Source organism: Ricinus communis, chromosome 2, assembly GCF_019578655.1.
Source record: "Ricinus communis isolate WT05 ecotype wild-type chromosome 2, ASM1957865v1, whole genome shotgun sequence".
NCBI classification, from domain to species: Eukaryota; Viridiplantae; Streptophyta; class Magnoliopsida; order Malpighiales; family Euphorbiaceae; genus Ricinus; species Ricinus communis.
The window spans coordinates 14,217,668-14,244,239 of NC_063257.1; the positions used below are offsets into that span (position 1 = coordinate 14,217,668).

The window sequence follows — 26,572 nt, forward strand, 5'->3', positions numbered from 1 at the left end:
GGTCTGAAAGAGTTGAATCACCGGTCCAGGCAGGACAGGAATGGAAGTTGATCAGATGAGCTGCTAGTTCAGCTAGCCAAGAATCCAATTCCAGTGAGATAAGAGCCTAGGAAGCTCAAAATCGGGCAAGATCCGAACAACAAGGAGCACTCAACTACTAGTCTAGTCTAGTAGTTGTTTCTTTTCTATTAGTTGCAATGCGAACAGGCGTTTACTTATGAGATTACTTGAGTAGGCTTGCATCAACCTTCTTTGGTAAATTCTACCCCGGAAAAAGAGACCCGTTGTTGGTTCTTGAAAAGTTGAAGGATATCCTTTTTAAAGAAAAACTGGGTCTCATTTAGTAAAGGCCCAAATGGATATATTTTGATTTCTCATGATACAACTCCTGTCATCAACCAGTCTTTTCAAATTTTCTTAACTGATTATTTTCTTTCATTGCCCTGATTTTTACTAGACCAGCCCTTTTTGGTTTTTCAATCAGCATGCTATTTTTTCTATTATTTTTATACATGGTATTTCTTAAGATAGTCCAGGTTGATTGGTCCAAGATCTTAGCGGCACCTTTAGGTAGGATTTTCTTTACTATATACGGCCCTTCCTAATTAGGCTTGTACTTCCTTCTTGGCTGAAGCACAATAGGTCTTGTGTGTTTCAACACTAAATCTCTGATTTTTATCTTTCCTAGCTTTACTTATTGAATGCTATGGCTATTTATTTCTGATATAACTACATATTGTGTGGGCCTTTCATCCTCCTTTTGTCAACCAGAGCCAACTGTTGGTATCTTTAGGTAAGGTTAATTAATTTGCCAGATTAAGAATTAACAAAGCTTAATGGAGGTAGATTAAAGCATAAGGCTAACTTAATAATCAATCGTTAAGAAGAGATTCCAACTTTAGGTTCTTAGATTTAGGAATTCGATTGCCTTGAAAGGGAAACCAAATTTAGTTTACAATCCATCCACGGGTAGCATAATCAAACTCAACAATCTATTATCCTTTATTTGATTGCCAACTAGTCTAGGTCCTCTTTGGGTTTGCTTTCTTGTCTTGATTATTCTCTTTGCTCATTCATTCTTGCATTACACTTAGAATTTAGTTTTTAATCATTAGTACATTTATAAACCTCTGTTATTAATTTTAGGCTAGATAACAAGAAACAAAGTAGTAACTCTAGGATTTCACTTTTTTGAGGGATAGGATATTTTTAATACTTGTCGTTGTGCGAGGCTGCATCGATAGGTTCACTGCCTTAGTTGTAGTTGCATAAGCATTGCATCAAGTTTTTGGCGCCGTTGCCAGGGACTGTTTGAAAACTAGAATGAAATTTTCTATTTGTTACTTTAGCCATTTTTCTTTTATGCTTTTCTTGTCATTTCTTTTATTCATTTACTCTTTAATTTATTTGTTTGGGTTGTTGCTGCCCTGTTCATTTCAGGTAGTTTATGACTAGGAGTTCTAATCCTGCACTAGTAGACCCTCTACCCGAACTAGAGCGATCCCTCAGGCAGCTGAGGAAGCGATTGGACGTGGAGGAGGAGGAGCAAATTGAGATTCCTGTCCATACACCAGTAAATATGGGAGACAACAACAACAATATCGCTGAAGCAAACAGGATGATATATGAGTTTACTAGACCTTCCTTGGAGGGGACGCACACTAGTATATTGAGGCCACCTGTTGTAGTGAATAATTTTGAAATTAAGCCAAATGTCATTCAGATGGTGCAGCAGAGTGTACAGTTTAGGGGCTTGCTGGTTGTACTGCAAGTGCACGATTGTCTCAAGTAGTAAGAAGATATTGTCCCTCGGGGAGTTAGTGGTTTCAAGTATTAATCTAGGATTTAACTGATTATTTGAGCAATAAAAAATGAGGTTTAAAGCACAAATTATAAACAATCTAAATAACTAAAACAATATCAAAGTAATCAATAATTAATCCTAACACAATGCACTAATCTTAATCTAAGCAATAACCAATCAAATCTCAAAGCAATTAACTAACTAAAGCAACATGGAAATTTAAAAGCAAGCATAAGTAAAACAATGAAAATAACTAGGATTAATTAAAAATAATCAATAAACAAAGATCCTAGAATGCTAATCCACCTATACCATCAATAAAGCCAAGCAACAATCACTAATAATGTTAAATGCCAATTCTCTACTATGGATGAATTAGTGTTTTGTAGCCCTAATCTATCTCTAGACTTAGAACCATAAGCATTATAATGCTAATGTCAATTCTCGTCACACTTCAACATTAAACCACTTGATTAAGCAAACACTCCCATAAAACCCTATTAATCAACCTAAAAGCTCTCAAAATCAAGCCAATTAATATCTTTATTTGTATGTCCAATAATAATAAATATTTCTCAACACAATCATTCTCCAAAATAACATTTATAAAGATGGCCATACAAAATAAATGCAGAATAAAAGCACCAAAGAAAAATCCTAAGGTAGAGAAAATGACATACAACAAAACAACTTAAATGATTGCTTCATTGATGGAAATAGGCTTCATACATTCTAGGATTAATAAACTACTCACTAAACATCACTAATAAGCATAAATAAGGAAAATAAAATAAAAATAGAAGAATATTACCCATTTAATTCCTTGAAGATAGCTCAAGAGTAGAGGATTTGAAGAAGACAATATTTAAACTTTGATTAATATCAAGTAAATGTATCATTTACAACTCAAAACTAAATAAATCAAAGAGAAGTTTAAGAAAACCAAGAATAAAGCTAAGATTTTTTTTCTCAAAACCTCTATATTTTTCTCTCTGATATCTGCTAGCTCTTGTGTCAGTCTCTTAATATGTTTATCGATGGAGGCTGATGAGAAATGAGGGAGTATTTTTATTATATCTAGCAAAAAACCCTCAAAATCCTAGTAAAATCAGACTAAACCACTCCAAAAACGAACCAAAATCACCCAAAATTGAACCAAGTAACTTCAGGAGCGCGCTGAAAAACACTCTTGGCTTCTTTATGTGAAATTTGAGCTGAGCAGACCGGACCAGCCTTGGTTTGACCTAGGTCCGGGCTGTAAATTCTCTATTGCTTCTTTTCAATTCAGCATATGACCTAAATTTAAAGGGGCACATCTTGGACTTCCGAACTCCAAATTAAGGAATTCTACAACTGTTACCCCTCCCTTTTTAGGCACAACTTGAATTGGCTCACCCATTTCCTATCAGAAATCAAGCAGATGATTCCCGCATCAAGAAGCTTAAGAACTTCCTTCCTTATAACCTCCCTCATGTTTTGGTTCAACCTCCTTTGAGGCTCAATTGATGGTTTAAAACCATCCTCCATGGGAATATGGTGCATGCACAATGATGGAGGTATGCCTTTAATGTCATCAATAGTGTATCCTAATGACTTTCTAAATGGTGCAAGTTCATGCTTCAAAATATCCAATTCATCAAATGGTAACTCATTATTCACAATGAAAGGAAAAGTAGAGTTAGGGTCAAGAAATTCATACCTCAATTGTTGGGGGAGTGGTTTTAGAGTTACCTTTGGAGCTTCACAGTTATCTTTATCTTTGAGATCCTTATCCCTCCTTAAAGGTTCAAAAGTGGGCACAAACTTCCTTGGGTAGGGTGGATTGGCCTCCATATGATTCACAAAGCAAAGACTCCTTTGATCAAGTGTTGTTCATCAACTTGCAAACACTCATCTAGTGGATCTTTAGGGATCCTCTTTTCCCAAACCTCTTGAACAAGCTCATCAATAACATCCACTCTAAAGCATTCCCCCACCTCATTCACACTTGGTTGCTTATCAATTCTGTCTAAAGTGAACTCTACCACTTCATCTTCTACCTTGAAAGTAAGCTTGCCAAGCTTCACATCTATAATGGCTCCGGCAGTAGCAAGAAATGGCCTCCCAAGAATGATTGGAATGTGTTTGTCCTCTTCCATGTCCAATACTACAAAATCAACCGGGATAAAAAAATTTCCAACTTTGATGGGGACATTCTCAAGGATGCCCAAAGGATATGTCACTGATCCATCCACCAATTGTAGAGAGATGGTAGTTGCCTTCAACTCACCCATGTTCAACTTTTGGCTCACCGATAGGGGCATCAAACTCACACTAGCTCCCAAGTCATAAAGAGCTTTGTGAAAAGTAATAGAACTAAAAGTATAAGGGATTGAGAAGCTACCAGGATCCTTAAGCTTTGGTGGAAGCTTGTTTTGGATTATAGCACTACACTCCTCGATTAGAGCAACGGTCTCCACCTCCTCTAGCTTCCTTCTATAGTTCATAATATCTTTTAGGAACTTGGAGTAGATGGGCATTTGTAAGAGAGCTTCTAAGAATGGAATGTTGATATGAAGCTTCTTAACTACTTCAAGGAATTTCCCAAATTGTTGCTCCAACTTAGGCTTTTCTTGCCTTTGAGGAAATGGCAAAGGAGGAACATATGGCTTTGACTCATTCTTCGGCTTGACCTCATCTAGCTTTAGCTTCCCTTCTTTGGCATAGGATTTTAATAACACATGATCCCTCTCTTCAATCTTCTTGCTCCATTTCTCAACCACAACCTCATTAGTCTTATCTTCAACTTTTTCTTTAGTCTCCCCATCCCCCAAACTTTCTTCTTGAGATGTGTCCTCACCAACTCATGATTCATACTCCCTACCACTTCTCAATAGAACCACACTGCAATAGCCTTTGGGATTAATTTTGGGTTGGGTTGGAATTCTTCCTTGGGGTTTGGAATTCGAAGGACTAGCTTGGTTGGCTATTTGTGTCTCTAGCATTTTATTGTGGGTGGCTAATTGGTCAACTTTTTGAGTAAGTTGCTCTATCATCTTTTATTGCTTAGCCATTGCTTCCATATTAGGTTTATGGTCTTGTGTTTGATGGTATTGGTTTTTGGTCTTGTGTTTGATGGTATTGGTTTTGTATGGGTGGGTGGTTTGTTATGGCTTGGTATTGCATAGGTAGCCTTTGTTGGTTGTTGGCCTGGTTCTTATTGAAATGAGGTTGGTTGTGGTTTTGGCTCCCTCCCCAAGATAGGTTTGGATAGTTCCTCTAGCCCGGGTTGTAGGTGTTTGGGTAAGGATTGCCCCCTTGTTGTTGATTGTAGGAATTCCCCACATAGTTCACACTCTCCCCACCACTTGAAGAGAAAGGATTACCAACTTCACATTGTTGACTTGTGTGTCCAACTCCTCCATAGAGCTCACACATTGCAATTAAGGCTTGATTGGAGGCAACTGAGTTGACTTGCATCTTGTCCATTCTCCTTGCTAAAGTATCTAATTTAGCATTAATAGCCGTTAGGCTATCCACCTCTAACACTCCCATTTGCTTCTTCACTACTTTTGAGTCACCACCTCCCTATTGGAAACTATTCAATGCCATGTCTTCAATCAAATCCATAGCCTCTTATGGGTCTTGTTCATCAAACTACCATTGGCCGCTGCATCAAGACTCAATCTTGTTTGAGGAGATATACCTTGGTAAAAGGTTTCTACTAGCCAATCGGGTAGACCATGATGGGGGTATCTCCTCACTAAGTCTTTAAACCACTCCAATGCCTCATATAAGGACTCATCATGGCTTTAGGAGAACTTAGTGATTGCCTTTCGAAGCTTAGCCGTCTTAGTTGCAAGAAAATACTTGTTCAAGAAAGCTTGTGATACTTCAGCCCAAGTATTGAATGTACCTGGTGGCATAGATAAAAGCAACAACTTGGCCTTATCTCGAAGTGAGAAAGGAAAGAGTCGCATTTGGATTACTTCGAGTGGTACACCATTGAGCTTTATAGTGGCACATATCTCCAAAAAGCTAAGGAGATGTGCATTTGCATCTTCATCTGTTATCCCATTGCCTCCAATTTGGTTTTGTTGCACCATTTTGATTAGTGTCGGCTTCAACTCGAAGTTGTTGGCAGCTAATGGTGGCCCTAGGATAGGATGTTTAATTCTAGTATGGCTTGGCATAGCATACTCCCGAAGTGGTCTTTGTTGGTTCCCATTACCATGAGCATCACCGTTTCCCCTACCAGGCGGAGGTACTTCTTCATCCATTTCTTCTCTTAACAAAGCTTCAAAATTTTATCTTGTAACTTGAACACGGGATAAGGTCCTCTCTATTTTCAGGTCAAAGTTAGGGGGCAAGTTCATGCACCTAAAGAGACAAACAAGGAAAATAAAGCAACAAGCACTTATACTATCAAAACTATCAAGAAAATAAAAGTAAAAGCTCAAATTAATAATCAAACCCTTAACTAATATCAAAACAAAGCACCGACTCCCTGGCAATAGTGCCAAAAACTTAGTCGTACCGCAAGTGCACGGTTGTCTCAAGTAGTAAAAAGATATCGTCCCGCGGGGAGTTAGTGGTTTCAAGTATTAATCTAGGATTTAACTAATTATTTAAGCAATCAAAAATGAGGTTTAAAGCACTATAAACAATCTAAATAACTAAAACAATATCAAAGTAATCAATAATTAATCCTAACACAATGCACTAATCTTAATTTAAGCAATAACCAATCAAATCTCAAAGCAATTAACTAACTAAAGCAACATGGAAATTTAAAAGCAAGCATAAGTAAAACAATGAAAATAACTAGGATTAATTAAAAACAATCAATAAACAAAGATCCTAGAATACCAATCCACGTATACCATCAATAAAGCCAAGCAACAATCACTAATAATGTTAAATGCCAATTCTCTACTACAGGTGAATTAGGGTTTTGTAGCCCTAATCTATCTCTAGACTTAAAACCCTAAGCATTATAATGCTAATGTCAATTCTCATCACACATCAATATTAAACCACTTGATTAAGCAAACACTCCCATCAAACCCTATTAATCAACCTAAAAGCTCTCACAATCAAGCCAATTAATATCTTCATTTGTATGTCCAAGAACAATAAATATTTCTCAATACAATCATTCTCCAAAATAACATTTATAGAGATGGCCATTCAAAATAAATGCACAATTAAAATACCAAAGAAAACCCCTAAGGTAGAGAAAATGACATACAACACAAACAACTCAAATCATTGCTTCATTGATGGAAATAGGCTTCATGCATTCTAGGATTAATAAACTACTTACTAAACATCATTAATAAGCATAAATAAGGAAAATAAAATAAAAATAGAAGAATATTACCCATCTAATTCCTTAAAGATAGCTTAAGAGTAGAGGATTCAAAGAAGAAAATATTTAAACTTTGATTGATATCAAGTAAATGTAGCAATTACAACTCAAAACTAAATAAATCAAAGAGAAGTTTAAGAAAACCAAGACTAAAGCTAAGATTTTTTTTCTTTAAACCTCTCTATTTTTCTCTCTGATCTCTGCTAGCTCTTGTGTAGTCTCTTAATATGTTTATCGATGGAGGCTGATGAGAAATGAGGGAGTATTTTTATTATATCCAGCAAAAAACCCTCAAAATCCTAGTAAAACCGGGCCAAACCACTCCAAAAACAAACCAAAATCGCCCAAAATTGAACCAAGCAAGGTTTGGAGTGCACTTTAACAATGCAGGTCGGACTAGGTTGGTCCGGCCTGAAAAACAATCTCGGCTTCTTTATGTAAATTTGAACTGAGCAGACCGGATCAGCCTTGGTCTAGCCTAGGTCCGGCCTGTAAATTCTCTATTGCTTCTTTTTAATTCAGTAGATGACCTAAATTTAAATGGGCGTATCTTGGACTTCCGAACCCCGAATTGAGGAATTCTTGAGCCTAAAATAAAGTTTAAGATGTCTACTCTAATTTCTATGTTTTATAATTTTTATGATTCCATCATTTTCTTCTTGCCCAAAATGCCCTTGACAATTTAGTGCTACATTTGAGACAGCTTTCGGAGTGCTCCTTAGTGTGAGGCTTGTATCTCCCTCCTCTTAGCACCAAGTGGCCTGATTCCAATTGCAAAATTGAAGTATAGTCAAAATGCTATAAATTTGGAGCATTTCATCCTAAGACTCCTTCCACATTGCCGGCTCCAATCCTCCGAAATCGACCGATCTACAAAACTGAAAGATTACCTTTTGAAGCTCCAATCTTCAAATTTTACCTTGGCTTCCAAACTTCTAAGAACTCATACCTACATCAAAATTACACCAAAATAAGTGTAGATCACCTATGAAACCACAATAAACATAAACATATAGGATTGACACTTATACAGTGGCTTGAACTCAGCCACAAGGCAGATGGTAGATGCAGCTGTAGGTAGGGCCATCAATAGTAAGACGCTAGAGCAGGCGCAGAATTTAATTGAGGAGATGGCCATGAACACATATCAATGGCAGTCTTCTAGGAGTAGGATAGGATGACAAGGAGTGGTGAACTAGGTAGATCCTACATCAGCCTTGGCAGCTCAGGTGGAGTTTTTGGCTAAGAAGATCGACCGACTCCAAATGCCAGTCCATACAGCATAGATTGGCTGCGAGTTTTATAGTGGCCCGCACTACAATGCAAACTGTAATGTGAAAGGTATGTTTGCTTCTTCTTTATCTTCTTCTGCTAATCATGAACATGTTGATTATATGGGAAATGCGCCCGGGCAGCAGAACAACCTCTACAGCAACACATACAACCCAAGGTGGAGAAACCATCCTAACTTTGGGTGGCAGAATAACAATACCCAGGGTCCACTAGGATTTCAACGATTGCACCAGCAGCAACCCCAACAATAGACTGTTCTTCTTCAACTACCTCAGAACTAGGAGAAGAAGCCCAATTTAGAGGAGTTGATGATGAAGTTTGTGTCCACTTTAGAGAATAAGTGTCAGCAAACAAACACAACTCTTAGAAATCAACAGGCCTTCATATAGAACTTAGAGATTCAAATTGGCCAGATTTCTAGGATGTAGGCTGAGAGGCAGCCAGAGACTATGCTTAGCAATACAGAGTCCAACCTGAGAGAGCATGTGAACGCAATTACGTTGCAGTCAGGTAAGTATATTCCGAGTTCTTCTCTAGTTTCTAATAATGATGTTGATGCACATGCAGATTCAAGCAGGGAAGTTGAAGCTGCCAATGCAAAGGAACCAGAGATGGAAGAGGCAAAGGAGATTCGATTGAGGGAATACCAGCCCAAAATTTCATACCCTGCTAGGTTAAAGCAGGCGTAAGTCGAGCAGCAGTTTGGTAAATTTTTGGATATTTAAACAACTGCACATGAACTTACCTTTTGTTGAAGCTATTTCGTAGATGCCTAGGTATGCGAAGTTCTTAAAAGAGATTCTTAGCAATAAATGGAAGTTTCAGGACTTCGCATGCGTGACACTAAACAAGAAATGTTCGACAATTTTCTAGAACAAGTTATCGAAAAAGCAACATCATCTAGGGAGTTTTACTATTCTTTGTGTTATAGGTAACTTATCTATTAATGATGCTTTAGCTGATTTAGGGGCTAACATTAATGTAATGCCGTACAACTTGTTTGCAAAGTTGGGGCTGGGAGAGACTAAACCCACTAGGATGAGCATACAGTTAGCTGATAGGTCTATTAAGTATCCTAGGGGTAAATAAATTTATATTTCCTATTGATTTTATGATCTTAGAGATGGACAGTGAGAGTAGTGTACCTTTGATTCTAGGTAGACCTTTCCTTACAACATCTAGGGAAATTATAGATGTTTGTGATGGAAAGCTAAAATTTAGGGTGGGGGATGAAACTGTCACTTTTGACTTGAATAATTCTATGAGATAGTCTTTAGATCATGATGATACTGTGTGTGCTATTAATGTACTTGATGATGCTATTGAGATACAGTTGCAGGAAATATTAGTTGAAGACCCCTTACAAGTTACTTTGCCAATAGGAGATGAGCATGAGCTGTCAAATGAGGAAGTGTCGGAGTAGCTTGAGTTTCTGTTAGCAAATGAGCCAAGCAACAATATTGATAAATTTGTTGTGATTGACAGGGTAGGTATGTAGAAGTTGAGGCCATCACTTGAGGAACCACCAGTCCTCGAGTTGGAAGAGCTCCCACAGCATCTCAACTATGCATATCTATATGAGGATAACAGGTTGCATGTCATTCTAGCTGCTGACTTGACATCCGAGCTGAGGAAGATGACAATGCCTTCTCTAAGGCAATACCAAAAAGCATTTTCTTAGAGGATTGCTGATGTTCCAAGGATTAGCCACACTTATTGCTCATCCAGGATTCTTATGGATGACATGAATAACCTCGCGATTGGACCGCAATACACGTTAAACTCGCACATGCAGGGAGTGGTCAACGAGTCCAGCTAAATGACTCAAGGAAAAAAGAAGCGCTTTTGGGAGGCACCCCAACTTTTATTTTATGTTTTTGACACTTTGATCTTTGATTTTGGAATATTTTCTTAGTTTTAGTTTTCATATTTTATTTAATTTCATTTTCAATTTCTGTTATTTCTGTATTTTCCAATTTCAGCTCCTGTACAAGATGCACTAATTTTCACTCCACCAACCTCGGTGGATAATCAGGGTAGTCTCCACCAGATTTTCTTTTATTTTCTGCATTTATTTACTTTATTTTTCATACATGTTATGTACTCAAATTTTATTGCTTCAGCTTCTCTTACTTGTACATCCCATTCGGGATACCCACTTCGTTTTACACTGAGGACAATGTGTTATTCAAGTGTGGGGTGGGTAAAACCATATGCTCTTTTCTCTTTCTTGTGACTTTTGAATGTGTCTGAAATTGCTATCGCTAATGATTTATAGTGTTAGGATGTTAGGATACCATGTTTACATGCACTTGAGTTTTGCTATTTTTGAGCTGATTGATGATTTAATTTATAGAATTGCAGTTACTTTTCTTTATTGTTCATTGTCCTTGGAAAATAAGTAATGGTGTTTAATACATTAACTCTACCGGGTTAAATCGGTGTTAATTGTTTCTTGAGTTGTCAAATTTTAACTTAGAAGGTTGATTATGTCATATGCATGTGTTTCTTAAGTGATGATTCAATTAATAATGTTAAGAACCAATTACAACTAATGCCACACTTCAAATGTGAGATTTTGAGCCAGTTGAGCATTCATATTACATATGCTCTTTATATTTCTTATTTGAGCGTGCATTGTACTTGGCTTTGCTTCTAGAACTTGCTCTATAATGCTTGTTGAGATTACATGAATTTGTGAATACCATGAGATGATTTGGGAAACTTAGGATTCACCACACTTGGCCAAAAGCCTATCCTTTGTGTTTCCATTAGTTAGCCATGGTTGAGCCTTTACCCTTTTCTTCGTTTTACACCATTTCACACTTTACATCTTAGCCTTTTCAGTTTATCTTTCTTTTACCTTTATGTTGAAATTTTTGTGATTTGCTCTCTTATTTGGGATTAAAATTTGCTATGTTGGTGATTCACTAAATCCTTTTGATATTTTAGATGCTCCCTTCAATCCAAACTATATTTTTGCTCTTTACTTTATTCAGTTGTATGCAACAGTTCTCTTATAAGCTGCTAGTTCAGTTTTCGTTAACCAAAAAAAAAAAACAAACAAGAAAATTCTTTATTTCTTATTCTCTTTATTCGATTGAGAGTATTTTCGAGCATTATTCTACAAATTGAGGATTTAGTGAATATATTTTGTATTTTAGGGCATTTAATCCTTTGAGTATATATTGTTATTTATTGCAAGAATTTCCAGCATTTTCACACTTCTTTCCCAAATCTCCATACCTTTACCTTAGCCCCATTACAACCCTCGTAAAGACCCTTTGATTTTGGTATTCATTTATTCGCAGTGGCGGAGATAGGATTTATGAGCAAGCTTATGGTAAGCGGGTTCTTTGCATTTGCTTTGAGGGATTTGTTTCTCACCCTATACACACTTTGAGTGATCCCTGTGAGGCATTGGTTCTTGATGTTTGTTATTGAGTTGTTGTTTAAATTATTCATGCATTGATATTATCTCCATTCTCTGCTTATAATTTACAACTTGACTTACGATTGAGTTTCTTTTAAGATGTGTTGAATGCTAATTGTTATGGCCTAGGGGCATGAACTTTGAGGACTTGCTGACTGCGATTTTGTGAGTTGAGTTGTTAATTGCTTAAGGATAAGCCAAAGCTTAAGTGTAGGGTGATTTGATGTGCATAGTTTTACACATGTTTGCTTGCATTCTATTATGCATTTTCTTAGCATTTATTGTGCTTTTATTCCAAGATCACTTGTGTTTTGTGTCCTTTCATATTCTAGGAGATTTTATAGGTCTATCATTAGTGTTCGAGCAATTTTAGAATAATCCCGAGCGAAAAGGAACCTAATCAGAGGCATTTGACCTTGGGTTGACTTTTGGAAAGTCAACCCGGCCTGTGTTGGAGCCCGTGTAGAAATTCCAAGGGCCATGTAGCATAAGCACCTTGAAGCAACACGGTTCCCGAGGATAACACGCCCCATAGCACGGCCCGTGTTGGTTAACACAGGCCAAAACACACCCATGCTAGGATCATGAGCATGGTAGTGTCGGTGACACTGGCTAGAACATGCCCTTGCTCGATTCAATTCATTCTATCATTTGGAGACCAACACGACCCAGACATGGCCCGTATTTACGTATAGTATAAATTGAACGAGCCAAAAAGAGAAAGGGAATCGACGATTTTGACTATTCATCTTCCTTTGTAATTTTGCTAGATGCGTTTCAAGCATTTCAAGGCAGCTTCCACCTTTTAACGTCAGATTCGTGATTCTGGGATTAGATTGAAGATTGAAGAGGAGTTATGGAGCAAATCAAGAGGCAATTCTAGAGATCAGCTAAAGTGTAGATCAAGACTTTGAGCTGTTCATCCAATTCTAGGAAAAGGGTGTATATGTTTCAATTTCTTTATTCTTTCATTGTAATTGAATTCCTATTTGTTTTAGATATGAACATGTGTAGCTAGATTGATTGAACCCATTGGGGTTCCTTGCTATGTTGGCTTTGTACTAAATTGTTAAGATTGTTTGAGTTTCTTTTCTTGTATTCTTTTGGCAATTAATAATATAAATCCAGTTTTCGTTACATTGATTGTATTGATTACTATTCATAGAATTCTTTTAGCAATTGAGAAATTCTAATTGAGTTTGGAAATTTAATTGCAAGAGGTTAATTAATTTGCCAGATTATGAATTAACAAAGCTTAATAGAGGTGGATTAAAGCTTAAGGCTAACTTAATAATCAATCATTAGGAAGCGATTCCAACTTTGGGTTCTTAAGTTTAGGAATTTGGTTGTCTCGAGAGGGAAAACGAATTCAGTTTAGAATCCATCCACGGGTAGCATAATCGGACTCAACAATCTGTTATCCTTTGTTTGATTGCCAACTAGTCTAGGTCCTTTTTAGGTTTGCTTTCTTGTCTTGATTATTCTCTTTGCTCATTCATTCTTGCATTACACTTAGAATTTAGTTTTTAGTCATTAGTAAATTTAGAAAGCTCCGTTATTAATTTTAGGCTAAATAACAAGGAACGAAGTAGTAACTCTAGGATTTCACTTTCCCGAGGAATATGATATTTTTAATACTTGTCATTGTGTTAGACTGCATCGATAGGTTTACTACCTTAGTTGTAGTTGCATAAGCATCGTATCACTGCTTTCGCCGAGCCATTCGCTTGAGGTCTGTATGAAAGACCTATGATGCTCGATCTCGTATTCTGCTAACAAGTTTATTATTTCGCCTATGAACTGCACCACATTATTTGTCATAACGTAATGTGGGACTCCATATCTGCATATCAGATTCCTTTTTATAAACCTAGCTATTTTTCTTGCCCCCACAGTAGTAAATGACTCAAGCTCAACTCATTTGGAGAAATAGTCGATTGTAACTACTAGATATCTATGACCATTTGAAGGAGGTTTTATCTCTTCAATGAAGTTGATTCCCCAAGCTGCAAGAGGCCATGAGGATGTCAAGTTATGTAACTCAGTCAGAGGCATATAGCTTAGATTAGTGTAAAGCTAGCACTCACTGCATTCCCTTACCAGAGCTATACAATCTTTTTCCATTGTTAACTAGTAATAACCTTGATGCATAATCTTTCTAGTTAACACTATATTGTTCATATGAGCCTCGTATTTTCTTTTGTGCATCTTTTCCATCATTCCTTGCGCTTTTGACTTAGTAACATATTAGAGCTGAATTCTTGAAGTCATTCTTCTATACAACACTCCTTTATGGCTGAGGTAATTTCTAGTCTGTACCCACAATGTGTATCTTTTCTTATAGTTGCTTCTTTGGGATATACCATGTCTTCTATAAACCTCTTCATAATCGTAAAACCATGGCTTCTTTTCTAGTCCCATTTGAACTTGCATTACCTAATTTCCTTGATAACAGGGTGCTCATGACTTCACAATCACTAATGGCTTCATTGGAAGTTGTGGGGGATTGTCCCACATTGATGATAAGGTAGCTAGCGTATCCGCCATCTAGTTCTCATCTTGCGACAAGTGTATGAATGATCATTTAGAAAAAGTGCAAACCAAAGTCCTGAGGTAATTAATATATTCTTTCAATCTTTCTTCTTTCACGTCCCATTCCTCAATAGCTTATTGGGTCACTAGCATGGAGTCCCTGTATACCATCAATTGCTTTACTCCTGCGACCACAACCACTTCTAATCCAAATATGCATGCTTCATACTCTGTTATGTTATTGATTACTTTAAAATCAAATCTCTTAGCCATTAATAGCATTTCTCCTTCTGGCATGATAAAAGTAACTCCTAACCCTGCACCTCTTGCATTTATAGCTCCATTGAAGTATATCTTCCACTCTTGAATTTCGACTACCCCTAGATTCTCATCAAGTAACTTTAGATCCTAAGGGTCATCTCCTTCAATCGCATTTTGAGCTAAAAGCTTTGCTACAGGCCTACCCTTAACTACTTTCTTGATGATGTACTCGATGTTGAATACTGTTAGGATCATTAACCATCTAGCCAGCGTTCCTTTAAGAGATGGAGCTTCGAACAGGTATTTTAGCGGGTCTATTTTTGAAATTGCTTGCCCCCATAAGATTAGATACTAATGCCTCAAATTATAGCACATATCATGGCTAGGCACGTCTTCTCTACGATGTTATAGTTCAACTTATAAAGTAGCAACTTCGTATTGAGATAATACACTACATGCTCTACGTCATTTGCCCCACACTGCACTACCATTGCCCTTATGGCTTCCTCTTCCAAGGCCAAGTATAGAATCAATGGTTTTCCATCCTTCGGTAGCTTTAATACTAGTGGCTTCATTAGATACTCTTTAATCCTGTCAAAGGCTTTAATCCTCAAGAGTTTGAATACAGGATCACAAAACCATTGTGAGCTTGGAAATGGACCTACTGATGTATTGTAGGCGTCCTAGAAATCATTTGACTTCTTTCTCTGTCTTTGGCACTGGCATCTCTTGAATAGCCTTAACATTGTTCGAATTAATCTTTATCCCTAGTTGACTCACTATATGCTGCAGCAGCTTTCCTAACCTTACTCTGAATACACTCTTCTTCTAATTAATCCTTAGGTTATACCTTTCCACCTCTTTTAGGAACTTATCAAGAGCCTAAAAATTCCTTTCTCTTGTTTCTGACTTTACTATCATATCATCTACGTACACCTCCACCTCCTTATGCATCATGTCATAAAATAAGGTGGTGGCTGCTCTTTGATAGGTTGCCCTAATATTTCTTAGTCAAAATGCATAACCTTATAACAGTATGTCCCTCATTCAGTGATGAATGACGTCTTCAAATTGTCTACTACTGCCATCATGATTTGGTTGTACTCGAAGAAACCATCAATTTAGGAATATATCGCATTTGAAGAAGCACCGTCAATTATCACGTCTATGTGAGTAAGAGGAAAGTCGTCCTAAGGGCATGCCTTATTCAGGTCTCAATAATCCATAAACATTCTTACTTTACCATCCTTCTTCGGGATTGGGATGATATTTGCCAACATTTTGGGATAGTCGACTACGTCAAGTTAATTAGCTTTTACCTGATTAGCAACTTGTTCCTATATCTTCTTTGCCCATTCCGGTATTAACCTTCTCATTTTCTATTTAATCGGCTTGATATGCAGATAAGTTAGAATGTGATGCTCTACTATATTTCTATCTAACCCTAGCATGTCATCATAGGACCAAGAAAATATCTCTTTTCTTTTTTCTAGTGTTTTTTCCAATTCTTTCCTTTCCTAAAGAGTTATGTTATAAGTTATCATAATGTTCCTTGGATTTTCATTTGTGCTTAAACTAAATGAATCAATTTGTATGGAATTAATGTCAAACATTCACATGTCATGATTATCAAAATGCACACCAACATTAGGGAAAACATCGTAGAAGTAAGCAAAATTATTGTTCATATCATTAATATTTGAAATAAAAGAAACATTATCCTCATAAAAATTGGACGTTATTACATCATTATAAAATACATCAATGATACGCTCCTCTATCAGGGCAGCTAGTTCTTGTTGATTCATCTCAGGCAGAGTGGCGAATTCTTCCATCTTCAGCTCCTCAATCTTAGTGGTGACCTTCTCACGGACTTCCTTAATGCTCAACTCGACCATCCTGTCGACAATCAGATTTCTAAATATCTCAAATTCTGGTACCACAGTCCCAACTATTATAACAAGTTCGGGCTCCCTAAAGTAAATCTTATACTCATGGATAAATACGTCTTTTAAAGTCTTACCCTTTGGTTTGCCTTCATCTTCATCCTCATGGGAACCTAGCCTGTGCCAAGTTTTCTAACCTTTGAAGTCTGATAGCTTTGCAATTCCTTGCTGGTTCTTTCCTAGCCCCATTCCAGGCATGAAATCCATCTTTTTGAACATGTTGGCTATTTTAGGATCCATGTAGTCCTCGTAAAGAACAACAACTTGGAATCTAGTAGGGGCTTCCAGCTCCTTCACAACCTTACCATCATGACTGGACACATTTTCTCTATAAGGTTATACTTTGACTAATAAGGCATCAATTTCTTACTGAGATAAAAGACCGCATGCTCTAAATCATTAGGCCCACACTGCATTACCATCGCCCCTATGGATTCCTCCTCCAAGTTTAAGTATAGAATTAACAGCTTTCATCCTTTAACGAGTTTAGTGCTGGCGGCTCCACCAAATACTCTTTGGTTCTGTCAAAGGCTTTCTAACAATGTTCATCCCACACAATAGGTTGGTGTTTCCTCAAAAACTTAAATATAGGATCACAAACCATTGTGAGCTTGGAAATGAACTTGCTGATGTATTATAGACATCCTAGAAACCCTCTGACTTCTTTATCTATTTTTAGTGCTGGCATCTCTTGAATAGCCTTAACCTTGTCTGGGTCAATTTCTATTCCTCGTTGACTCACTATATGCCCTAACAGCTTTCTTGACATTACTCTGAATACACTCTTCTTTAGATTGAGCCTTAGGTTATACCTTTCCACTCATCCTAAGAACTTATCAAGAGCCTGAAAATGCTTTTCCCTTATTTTGAATTTTACCATCATATCATCTACATACACATCCACTTCCTTATGCATCATGTCGTGAAACAACATGGTGGTTGCTCTTTGATAAGTTGCCCCTGCATTCTGTAGTCCAAAAGGCATAACCTTGTAGCAATATATCCCACATTAGGTGGTTGACGACGTCTCAACTTATTTACTACTGTCGTCATGATCTAGTTGTACTTGGAGAAACCACTAGTGAAGGAATACATTGCACTTGAAGCGGCACTATCAACTATAACATTAATGTGAGGAAGGGGAAAGTCATTCTTAGGGCATGCCTTATTCAGGTCCTGATAATTCACACATATTTTAACCTTACCATCCTTCTTTGTGACTGAAACGATGTTTGTTAACCATTCAAGATAGTCTACTACATCAAGGATATTAGCTTTTACCTGCTTAGCAACTTCTCGTATCTTTTCTGCCCATTCCGGTCTTAGCCTTCTCATTTTTTGGTTGAATGTGTGGATAGGTTAGAATGTGATGCTCTATTATCCTTCTATCTAACCCTGGCATGTCGTTATAAGACCAAGAAAATACCTCTTTTCTCTTTTCCATTATCTTTTTCAATTCTTTTCTTTCTTCAAGAGTTATATCATGAGTTATCAAAATGTTCCTTAGATTTTCATTCATGCCTAAATTAAATGAATCAATTTATATGGAATTAATGTCAAACATGCACATGTCATGATTATCAAAATGCATACTACCATTAGGAAAAACATCGCACAAGTAAGCAAAATTATTGTTCATATCTTTGATCTTCAAAATAAAAGAAACATCGTCCTTATAAAGGCCCGATATTATAACATAATCATAAAATACTAGCTCTTATTGATCCATCTTCTTAGGCGGACCGATGAACTCTTCCAACTAAAGCTCCTCAACCATGGTGGTGACCTTCTCACGGACTTCCTTGATGCTCAGCTCGACCATTTTGTCGATGATCAGATTCTTGAATATCTCAAATCCCGGTACCTCAGTCCTAGCTATTGTACCAAGTTCGAGCTTCCTAGAGCAGGGCTTGTACTCTTGGAAAAATACATCTTTAGAGTCTTACCTTGTGATTTTCCCTCATCTTCATCCTCATGGTAACCCAGCCCGTGCCGAGTTTTCTGACCTTTAAAGTCTGGCAACTTTACTATACCCTGCTAGTTTTCTCCTAGTCCTATTCCAGGCATGAAATCCATATTTTTGAACATGCTGGTTACTTTAGGATCCATGTAGTCCTCATAGAGAGCAACAACTTAGAATCCAATTAGGGCTTCCAGCTCTTTCACAGCTTCTTGAATGGCTGAGACAACCTTACCACCTTCAACGTTGATGGTTACTATTTCGCCTTCATGAGAGAACTTTACCTTCTAATGCACAAAAGAAGGAACTTCTCCTAAGGCATAGAACCATGGCCTTCTACATAACAGTGCAAAAGTTACTAGAATATCCAAAATAATGAACTCTACCTAGGATTCTATAGTACCTGTCTTTACTAGTGCTGAGAATATTCCTTCCACGTCTCAATTTGTTTTATCATAGGCTCTTACCTAAATCTCGTGCTTGAGACGGTTGCACTGATCCATCATATGCCCGAAAGCCTAGTGATAGTCACAATACTAACCACTGTGAGGTTTAGAACAATTCTTTGGCAATTGGGGCTTGAGTTTTCCACTCCATTTTAGGTGACGGAACACCATAAATAGTGATGCCCCTAGCTTGGTGAAGGTTCTTTGTGGGCTATTTGGTTCGGTCTTTAGCCCTGGCTCCGGTACAGACACATCTTCGAAAGAGTTTATGACCTCCTCTTTACTGAAGTCAGACATGATCATGGAGACTTGGTTTGGTGGTGGTATGTTGTTATATTTTGGCAGAGGGTTTCTTTTGGTACTGGGTTGGTCTAGGTCGGTTAATTTTTTAGCATCGATGAGGTCTTGGATTTAATATTTTAGCCGGATGCAGTTGTATGTATGGTGGTTGGGTGCTTGATGGGACTTGTAGTAGGTGTTGGGTTTATAGCAGCTGCATTTAGGTTAGGTGGGTTTTTGAAGGGGGTTGGTCAAAGCATGCCATTCGGTACTAACCTCTCAAAGATCTTTGAGAAAGGTTGCATGAAGTTGGAGAACTTTCTCGGTTGCTTGACATCATTCACATCCAAAGTCATGTTCCCTCTAGCCTGATAATTTGGCCTTTCACTGCTTCGCACAATTTTCCTGTTATCATTTCCAACCTCTTCAACCAGAACCCCATCACCATACAAGTTCATGAAAGTCTTCGGTTTCATCATCTAAAGCCTTTCAACCCAACTAGAAAGAAAATTTCAGACCACCATATGAACTTGTTCCTCTTTAGAGAGTTTGTTCTTCATCAACTCAGCTTTATTTCTCCACCTGGTTAAGAAATTGGAGAAGGACTCATTCAGTTTATGCTTAGTGGACTTAAGGTCTCTACTTGAGACTTCCAACTGAGTATTATAATCCTATTTTTTAACAAATAAATTACATAAATCACACCATTCAACTTTGGCAGATTTTTCCAGACCATGATACTAGTTTACAGCAGGTCCTTCTAGCGATGATACAAATGGCTTGACAATTTGGGTCCTAATCAATTGTGTAGTTCCTATAATAGTTACATATTGCTTTAGATGAACCTTCGGATCACCAATCCCATTAAACTTGTTCATCTTAAGCATTTTGAATTTGGCAGGCAGCTTATCTTCACCCTTCAACACTAATTCCTCAAAATTATAGGTCAAGCCTATTGCTTGATTTATAGCATGCCTTACATCTTGTCAAGCATGGCGCTTAAACCATTTATAGCATCATTGGTGGCAAGGGCAGTGTCCCTTTTAGCTTGATCTAGCACATACTCATCAAAATCCTAAAATTTTTGGGGCACCCTCCTTCTAGTAAGGTCTTTAGCATTAGCATCAACAAGTAGCAATAGTGGCAATAGCGATTGCGGTGGTAGTTTCAATGACAACCGCAACTAGATCAACAACAATAGGGGGATTAACAGGCGTGATCAAAGTAGCAAGTGGGGCTTGATTCACAGCCATCCCAACCAAAATTTGTTGGACTTCCTCCCAGATCACACCCCTCATATCGTCAATGATGACATTCTTGAGGATCTCGACATCTTGCTCGTTAACTCTTTCGTTGGCCATTTCGGATGTAGTTTCAGTCTAACTTGTGGAAGCATGATGTCTTGGCTTTTCAAGAAGCTCTAATATAGTTCAAATTCTTCGTGAGATTGGCATTCTCTCCAGCCTTCCACTATTTTATCTTCTCCAATCTAAAGGAGTGTCTATATGGCTAAAAAAAATGAAAGGTTAGTACGATGCGTGTAAGGCATGAGATGCATGATGCACGTGCTATGCACAAAGACAAAAGAGAAACGGTTAGCATAAAAATTAATATACAAATCACCCTTCCAACCTTATTATTCCCGCACATGATTCATGGTGAGTCTTTCTTCCCTAGGATTTCAGGTTTGGGCTTCCTATCAGTAAGGGATAGTGGGCCAAGGCTTTCTAATATATGGATTTTAAGTACTTATAAGAAGTCAAAATAGCACGCGATAGGGTTCCTAAGGGAGATTACTACTATCATTACTGTGAGTTGAGTCTTAGGGAAAGATAAAAGATTCCCACAGGTAAATTGCAACGAAGGAAATTCACTCATTATATGTGAATGATAGTTAGCCAGTATTGTAATTCTAGGGTTCCAATGGAACTAAAGAACCACTAATCGACACCATCGAGGCTATAGGGACCAAAGTGCACAATGTGTGAAAATGGTATAGTGATGCAAGAACCACTCATTAAATAATAAAATTAAAAATAAAGATACACTAGAATAAACTTTTCTTATCCCTAGTAGAGTCGCTATTGTGGGTGGCGGTTTTGGATGCACAACTAAGTGTCTTTAGATATGACGACACTGCAAGGCTTTTCAACATAATCTGGAACAAGCTGATTAGTCATAGAGACTAGCACAAAGATGCAAGTCACCATTCGATTTCAGGCACACAACTAAGTTGTCACCTTTGGTTATTGTTTGGTAAGTCTCAAGAGACGAGGAAGCTGTTGAATTAAAGATTGGTTGGGAATCCAATTCTACTTTGTAGTTTTAGTAAAGCTTCTATTGTTCTTAAATGAGTTTTCTAATTTGGAGCTCTTTCTTAGTGGCTTGCTAAAAACTAACTCTTTATCTATGTCGACGTATCTCTATAATAAAAAAAATTTGAAGAGTGTAACTAACCCTAAACCTAGAGTGTATTAATCTATTAATAGCAGTAGGGTTAGGAAACCTTGGAAAAAACATATAAGTATTCATTTATATGAAAAAATAAACTTTTAAGGTGTAGAGCCGGTTTGGCTGTTCACAGAGCTGGTTAGTTTCAAGAGGCAAAAGTTTTGAACATTTTGACGATTTAGTCCCTGAACTTGTAAAGACTGTCGTTTCACTCTCAAATTTTATTTTATTTTTGTCAATTGGGTCCCAATTGATTCTAGAGAAGTAATTTTAGGTCCTATTATTCTCAACCTTTACTTAGATTCGCCCCTCCTTTATATCCGAGACTCGAGAAAGGCAGTAACTTTCATTATCGGATTCTTTTTGTAATTCCCTCGATATCTAGATCCGGAAAATGGGTGCTGACAAGAATCAAGAGCAATTCTTGAAAATCTCTTGACAAATCAAAACATTTCAGATTATAACGAGTAAGAAAATCTGATAACAAAAATCATTATTGAGCAAATTGGAGAAGCAAAATGTAAATACTATGATAGATGATTGATACCAAGTTATTTTGAGTATGTAAAATGTATCATCAAAATATATACGAGTATAATCAGCTTATATTCAAATACACTTTAGACTTAATAGTATATTGTATGTTTTGAGTTTATTATAAGTATATAATGAGTATTTATTACCATTTTTGAGTTATTAAAATTATATATTTATTGCACGATGATGTGAACCTTAGAAACATGTGATAAGACCCAACACGCGGAATTGGAAAAGATTCCCAAGAAAGTTAGAACTGAACTTTGATGACCTTCACCTAAAGATAACTTGTATCTTGAATCTTGGTATAAGAAAGATTGTTAACACCACACTCAAGAAAGGTTGAACACCACAAGACCAAATTATTGATAAGTTTGAAGTTCTTCTAAAGAACCAAGCAAGAATAACTCTCACAAATATGTTTAACTCAAAATATTCATTAAGCTCGAATAATGTTACTATACTTTGTTTATATAGAGAAAGAAATAGACTTAATTCCTAAATAGTATAAAGGAAATAAACTAATTACGAATTAACTAAATTATATGCTAAAGAAAAGTTTCCTATATGACAAAAAAGTGCACTTTGGTTAAATAGGCAATTCTACTAAAGAGGAATTGACTAGTCAACCAAAGATAGATGCCCAAATCAAGGAGAAATGTGGTTGCCCTTCCTTGTTTCCTCTTGTGAGTCGCCTATTAGGTTATGGAGACACACTCTTTTTAGGCGCCACTTCCTTATTTCCTCTTCTAGCTTGCTTCCTTTGCTTCCTCTTTGAGATATGTGGCCATCCTTGTTCTCTTTAATGTAACTTGGCCCAAACATGATGATTAAGGCCCAACATATTGAATTAGATTAATTGACTAGGAGTCTTAATTAAATCCAACTCTTCATGGGTTAATATGGCCTTGGCCCATATGTCTTGTACTAGTCCATTTAGGGCCTGCTTCATGCGTTTCGCTTTAGACCTTGTGATTGGCCCATCTTGAATGATCAAAGGGTCCCTTAAGCTTGACGAACAATTTGGGCCTAGGTCTTGAAGCTTAGTGCCTTGATTCATATCATTCCCTCTCTCTTAAAAGGATTTGTGCTCGAATCTTCACCTACATCAAAGAGGAATAAATCAGCAACCTTAAAAGAAGCATTGATATTGTACTTACCAGGCAAGTCAAGCTTGTAGGCACTGTCATTAATCCTTTTAAGCACTTAAAAAGGACCATCTCCCCTTGAAAGCAACATGGAACACTGTTGTGTAGGAAATCTTTCCTTTCTCATATGCACCCAAACCCAATCTCCAAGCTCAAAGACCACCTTTTTCTGCCCCTTATTGGCTTGATTAATATATTGTTCGGTCCTTTTCTCAATGTTGTGCTGCACCTTAGCATGTAAATCACGCACAAAATCTGCCTTTTCTTTCCATCAAAATCAACACGCTTATCAAGTGGTAAAAGAGTTAAATCCAAAGGAGTAAGTGGATTAAAACCACATACAATTTCAAAGGATAAAAATTTAATGGTCGAATGGGCACTTCTATTATATGCAAACTCAACATGCGGCAAAAACTCCTCCCAAGTTTTCAAGTTCTTTTGAATGATAGCACGCAACAAAGTGGATAAAGTCCTATTGACTACCTCTGTTTGACCATCGGTTTATGGGTGACAAGTAGTAGAAAAAAAAGTTTAGTACCTAATATACACCATAAGGTCTTCCAAAAGTAACTCAAGAATCACATCCCTTATCACTAGTAATAGTTCTCGGTATGCCATGTATGCACACAATTTTCTTAAAGAACAAATAAGCTATATGTGATGCATCATCAATTTTATGACAAGGTATGAAATGAGCCATCTTAGAAAACCTACCAATAACCACATATATAGAATCCTTACCCCTTTTTGTCCTAGGAAAACCTAATGCAAAGTCCATGGAAATATCAACCCAAGGTTTGCTAAGTATAGGCAAAGAAGTACACAAACCATGAGACTGAACTTTAGACTTAGCCTGTTTACATGCAACACGTCCATCATGCCTAGGCACACATAATTTGTTTTCTTTAAACAAAAATCCATCATGCTTATAGAACTTCCCAAAAGCTACTTTCTCACAGCATTAAACATATTACCAAAATCAGCGTTATTAATATACAAATCTTTAATATATTCAAATCCCATCAATTTTGCATCTAGAGTAGAAAGTAGTGCTCGATCTAATCGGTCAACCAAAGCACTAATCTGAGTGCTCGATATCCCTATAGAGTAAGAAGAAGAAGCTTTAGGTTGTAGGCATGAATACTTTAGCTGGGTTAGAAATCCTAACATCTGGAATCTCAATAGTAAGGTCCTGAGCTCCTCTAGCTATTGCCTCTCTAGTCTCTCTCACTATTGCACTAATGAACCTGTACTCAATTCCATGTAGGTGTTGAGTGATCGTGATCATTTTTCTAACCCTTAATGGTGTCATGTCACCAATCTGAGAAAGCTCGGCTAGACAATCGTCCAGTACACACAATCTCTTGGCCAATCTAGTCACATATAGGCCAAAGCAACAATGCATTTCCTTCTAGCATCGACTATGAAGGATCGTACTTGACGAGCAACCAAATACCCCATGTCAAGCTTCTTACGGTGTTGCATAGCCTAGAGAATAAACACATCAGTCTTTGTGATCACTCCAAAGCTATCTCCTCAGCCTATAATAGTGTAAGCTAGAAGTGCATGAAGATAGCAGAGATGATCTAGAAGGCTAGATGCCTTAGACCTACTGGGATAGTGTGGTTCTGGCCTGAGTACGATTGAATCCCATATGGTGTCGTAAGAGATGGGGTGAACGTAGATGCATCCCTGATATTCCTCGCCTGAGATCTCCTACTCAGTCCATAAACCCAAATGCATCCCAAACTGTACAACTAACATCGAGAACTCCATTCATCCAAGTCTAAAGTAAACTGCATCAGGCTGATGCCAGTTTGTGATCTGCTGCTATAGGAAGAAGGTGCTTAGAAACTCAATAGTTAGCTCGCGGTGGTATGCTCAATGATGTCAAAGAAGCGTGTGTAAGGTAATGTGTCAGATAGTTCACAAACATCCTAAGTCAATGCAACTCTCTCTAAGGATACAAAATCAAGACATCACCTTGCCATTCCTTGCTTTCATTGCATGACTTGGAAGCGGCATTATGATCAACATTTTGGAATGTCCATAGGCGATGTCGAGCAAGTGCGGGTGGATGTGCAGCTGCTATTCTTCTTGCTCAGACTAGCTGTTGTTGTAGGGGGGGTGCTAGTGCTGGTGGTCGCCTAGGTGAAGGTGAAGTAAAAGAAGAAGGTCCATTGCCACGCGAGCACTTGCTAATAGCAGTGCATTGTGGTTGATGGCGACGGGCTTATTCTCGTTCCCTCATATTACCTAATACAATCAATCATTAGTAATCGAGCAAGTAATCAAGTAAAAATAAATTCCACTAAAAATTCAGCAGCATAACGACTAAAAATTGATCAACAGAAAACTTTAGGCTTAACACTATGCCTAAAGCCTCAAATTCCTGCAGAAAAACTAATGCGCAATGGCATTCCAACACAAAATATAAAATTGGTAATAGCTAGATCATACAAAATAGGCACATGAATCAATTACCAAGTAAAGAGAATTTATGCTATGAATTGATTAATATAAACTGTCATAAATTAACTTTACGAATTTCGAACCCCACACTTAGCATGTACATTATCATAATTACAAAAATGCAGCAACTAAGCTGAACAAATTGATGAGCATAGTACACAATTATAATCCAAATTAAACTTGAGCAGTGTGAATTAAAAACAATTAAACTAAGAGAAGCAATGAATAACAAAACACTAACAAATAAAAGGAAATGATAAAAAGAATAAATGAACAACAATTTGGTTTTATTAAGAATTGACGTAGATAAGAATAGAAAAATAAATGGAGAATGGGAAAAAGAATTAAAAATACTTGATCACCATCAAAATTTCCTAAATTAAAAATGCAAAAACAACTCAAACTTAGCCAAATTAAATTGCAAAAGTTAAAGAAACTTACTTAAGTTGCCCGTGAAAGATAAGAAAATGAGAGAAAAGGAAGAAGAACACCTTAGAATTCAATGAGCGAAAACGTTCAAAAGCTTGAAAATGGCGCATATATATAGGCATGGGGGTGAGCACGGGGACCTTAAAGAAAATTTACGTGCATTTTCAGCACGGGTTGGATGCCAGCCATGCTAATCAGCACGGCTTGGTGTTGCAACCCGTGATTCCCTCG

The 26,572-nt window shown here is 37.3% G+C and overlaps 1 non-coding gene across 1 annotated transcript; it reads left to right on the plus strand.

Annotated features, from left to right (window-relative positions):
• The first annotated feature begins 5,521 nt into the window (after nucleotides 1–5,521).
• On the plus strand, nucleotides 5,522–5,628 carry LOC112534744. The gene has a single exon (XR_003079006.2). It is a non-coding gene; the product is annotated as a small nucleolar RNA R71 (small nucleolar RNA).
• The last annotated feature ends 20,944 nt before the right edge of the window (nucleotides 5,629–26,572 follow it).